Raw genomic sequence first — 4511 nt, forward strand, 5'->3', positions numbered from 1 at the left:
AAATCCTCATGAAGGGAGGGCAGTATAGATCAGTCAGTTAACTACAGGTCCCTTGACATGATACAAAGTGTCCTGAACTCAGAAGAAGTCCTAGCTCTGTAAGCAACAGCTACTTGTTCTTGGACAAGTTCCTTGTCTCAGGCTCATTGTCTTCTAAAAATAAGGATTTTACTGTCTTAATTTACTAGGTTCTTAAATAATATTTAATGAGATAACATTTTTACAATCCTCAGAGAGACAGGGAAACAATGAAATAATTTGTCCTTGAACTTTATGGCTGAAATGATTTTGGAATCCCAAACAAAACACAATTGTATTTTTCCATAGGTACTAATACTCAAATGATACAGTTTTCAGAAAATATTACTAAGTTCTACCCTTGTTTATTACTTGTTCTACTCTTTGTGGCTTGTAATTCAGTACATTTCAGCTATTTCATAATTTTAACAAAATTCATTATAAATCTTACCTCATTAAATTAGATAACATAATTGTCCACTGTTACTGAGCTAATCAAAGACAGCAAGGGCAGAAAATTAATGGATCTCAAACCTAGCTTGGACTATTACTCTTCCTCCTCTACCTATTCAAACTCTAAACCAGCAGATCTTTGTTAGAATGATGCTTAATCTCCATGCTCATCTCCAACTGATGTGGAAGGCAAAACCCTACTTTTATTTAAGTTGAACAAAGTGATACAAGTTGACATTTTCTCATATTTGCACACAACATTCCACATTACTGAGCTCCATTGTCATTTCATAGATCACATAATGGGAATATTTCTGTACTGAAAGTCACAACACAATTATAATATTGGGTGTCACCCATTTTGCCTTGACACACACTGTTACCTTGGAGCTAGTCAGCAAACAGGTGAATGATGTTTCAGGGACTGCACAAAACACGGAATGCTTCACCAATTTGCATGTCTGCCTTGGGCAGGGACCATGCTAATCTTCTCTGCAGGGTTCCAATTTTAGAATATGTGCTGCAGAAGCAAACACGAAGCCCTACTTTTCTATGTGGATACTGATGAGTCATGGGCGAGGCTTGGCTCTGTGAAATCCAACTATTCTACTTTAGATTCAGAGAATTCTGTTGAATGGCTTTCTTGTTAGGTAGAATTTGAAAATAATTTTAAAATGTGACATACAGATGCAAGTGGCTTGGGAGGTTTTCAGTATTACGATAAACAGGTCACTTGCCAGGCCAACTGTGAGTTGGTGCCCACTACTCTGGGGAAGGACAATATGGGAACTTCTACTACCTAAGAAAAGGTGCTACATGGGGTAGACAGGGGCCTCAGGGTACAGATGTGGTAGCAAAGAAGTAAGGAAATTCTCATCTCTTCCTGGAACTTTATTTGAACCTCTCTGACACTTTAGAACAATCCCAACTGCTACTTGCTATAGAAAAGACAAACAAAGGCCTCAAAGAATAACTTACCATTACCTTTGAGGCCTTACTCAGAGATCTAGGCTAAGTCTAGGCTAACATCAGGGCTCCACAGAAGGTTCTGAGTGTGGGGGAAAGTTCAATTTGCTCACTACATGTGTGGCTAAAGCTACGAGGCCCGGCTGCCAGAGCAGAGCACTGGTGCTTTGGGAATGATGGCTGAGTAATTAAGCATTCGAATGTGAACTTAAAAAAGTAGCTCTGAAGTCTAAGTATGTATCACCATGAAGACTGAGGGATCTGGATCAGTGAGGGCATCCTGGTAGCAAAGGTCAACCCTCCCAGACTGTAGGACTCAATAGCAACAAGGCAGCAACAGAATGGACAGAAACAGCAGAATGATTAAAATGTCCTTTTATTCCCTTCCTTTGTTTAGATTTTACAAATTTTTTTAGAGATAGGGTCTCACTTTGTCACCCGGGCTGGGATGCAGTGGCATAACCATAGTTTACTGGAGCTTCAAACTCTTGGGATTAAGTGATCCTCCTGCCTCAGCCCCTTGACTAGCTTGGAATACAAGCATGTATCACCACTCATGCCTATGTTTTTTTGTTGTTGTTGTTAGACATGCGGTCTACCTATGTTGCCCAGGCTGTTCTTGAACACCTACACTCAAGTAATCCTCCAGCCTCACCCTCCCAAAGCATTAGGATTAGAGCCACCATGCCCAGCATTTCCCTCCTTTAGACTTCCAATCAGGTCTGTCTTCCTTGCACTTAAGGAACCCCTTAATTTCTTGAAAAATTCAAGCAGGAGCGTAGAGGACATAACCCCCAGAGAACAATACAAGATTTTCTATTAAAATGGACCTTTCAAGACGCAAATAACAAATTAGCAATATCAAACATGTGCAATAATTTTTCTCCCCATGAATATGGGTTATACTTGGAATGGAAAGTATAACATTGGGATCCCTAACAATAAAGGTCTTAAAAGTCATGGGAAAAAGAATTCTGCACCCATTGCTTCTTCTATCTAGTCTAGTCTTTTGTTTGATTTCTGGCTGATGAAGTGAACTAATTCTTTGCCATTCCAAAACTACCTGAACCAAATTATGAAATCTCACTCACCTGATGTTTAAGATATTGTACTTCTAATTATGTTAAACCTCAATTTCGTGTTAACTAGTCTTTTCATGTAAACACTTACCTATTAAAACCACTAGTAACAGTGTCATCTTCTACAGTCTGTCCTATGACTTGATCAGAACACACATTAAGACTTTGCTGAAGAAGATTGATTATATGTGGTGATTGAGAATCTGTCGCAAGCATGAGAGCATTTCTAAAACAACAAAGAGATAACTTCAACCTTCGGAGCTTTAGTAAAATTACATCAAAGGTTAGCTTGTTAGGCTTTACCCATTTAATACCTTGCTTGTTAGTACAGAATTAATCATTTACATGTACTAACAGACTTAAGCATCTTGAGTGCTCAAGTGCTCATCTTTGTAAATTAACACCAAGGCTAAAAGGAAGGGAGAAAAAGGAAGCCTCTTATCTGCTCCACAGGGATATGACAGTAGAAGTTGCTAATTCTTTGCTGAGATCACTTATCTAAAGTAGGCAACGAATTAAATGAGGAATTCTCTATGTCTTCCTTAGTCTGATATAATATATTGTATTATGCACAACCACCCTGAAAGGATATATTATCCTTCTTTTCACATCAGAAAACCTATATGGTGATAAGTCATGTTCCCAAGATCATAAGCCTAGTGAGTCAGGAAGCCAAGAATTAAATTGTCTTGTATGACTCTAAAGCCTCTCTCTTTTCTCTTTGTCATCCGCATATGGTTTGCCTTCGTTAAAGGAAAAGTTTGCCCAATTTAAGCTTTCTTCCCTCTGCCTATAACAATTAAAAAGAAAAGCATCAAAGTACCACTAGAAATGAAAAAGAAAAACACTCATGAACCCACACTATCTGGTAATAGGAATAAAATCCTTTAGGGATTAACCTAACATCAATATTCTTCAAAGAAAACAACTTAAAGCAGAATCATCCAAATGACAAAATGATTTTCAACTCCAAGTTATGTTTACTATAGAGCATTTTAAAAGAAGTACATAAGAAGCAGAGGTTTTAAAAAATGCTATAAAAGCATTAAGAAATTCAGTATTTCTGACGAGGATGTGGAGAGACAGGAACACTCTTACACTGCTGGTGGGACTGCAAATTAGCGCAACCTCTGTGGAAAAGAATTTGGAGATACCTCAAACAGCTAGAAATAGCAATACCATTTGACCCTGCAATAGCATTGTTGGGCATCTACCCAAAAGACCATAAGACATTCTATTATAAAGACATCTGCACCGAATGTTTATGGCAGCGCAATTCACTATTGCAAGGTCATGGAAACAACCCAAGTGCCAGTCAATTCAGGAGTGGATAATTAAAATTTGGTAATATGCTCACATTGGAATATTATTCAATTCTAAGAAACGACAGTGAGCTAGCACCATTTATGCTATCCTGGATTAAGCTTAAGCCCATTATCCAAAGTGAGGCGACACAAGATCAGGAAAATGGGCTCCACATCAGTACCATCAAATTGGTACTGACTGATTAAAACTATGGTACTCAAATAGTGGTGGTGTTCACCAGGGATTGGGGGGGGGCGGTGGGGACTCACATCCTAGGGATGTGGCGAGCATTGTTGGGGGGAAGGGAATACCTCTAACCCTTCTTAGGAAGAGGCAATGATATACAATGTAACCAAGATGTCAAAAAAAACCCACCCCAAAATCAGAAGTATTTTGATCACAGGTAATAGAAAAAGACAAAAAAATAAAGGTAATTATATATTTATTTAAAATAAAATAAAATAAAAAAACCCAAAGTGTTATCAGGTGGTGGGCAGGTGGGAGAGGGGAAGAGGGAAAGAGTGTATACTTACATAATGGGTGCGGTGCGTACCACCTGGGGATTGGATATGCTTAAAGTTCTGGCACAGCGGGGTTGGGGATGGCAGGGGCAATATATATAACCCTAACAATATTTGTACCCCCATAATATAATGAAATAAAAGGGAAAAAAAAAAGAAATCTGGTATT

The 4511-nt window shown here is 38.4% G+C and overlaps 1 non-coding gene across 1 annotated transcript; it reads right to left on the reverse strand.

Moving 5' to 3' along the window:
- Positions 1-900: 900 nt before the first annotated feature.
- LOC142876769 (U6 spliceosomal RNA) lies at positions 901-1007 on the reverse strand. Its single transcript, XR_012923588.1, has one exon. It is a non-coding gene; the product is annotated as a U6 spliceosomal RNA (small nuclear RNA).
- Between the last annotated feature and the right edge of the window lie 3504 nt (positions 1008-4511).

The sequence above is a fragment of the Microcebus murinus genome, chromosome 15 (assembly GCF_040939455.1).
Source record: "Microcebus murinus isolate Inina chromosome 15, M.murinus_Inina_mat1.0, whole genome shotgun sequence".
Lineage (NCBI taxonomy): Eukaryota > Metazoa > Chordata > Mammalia > Primates > Cheirogaleidae > Microcebus > Microcebus murinus.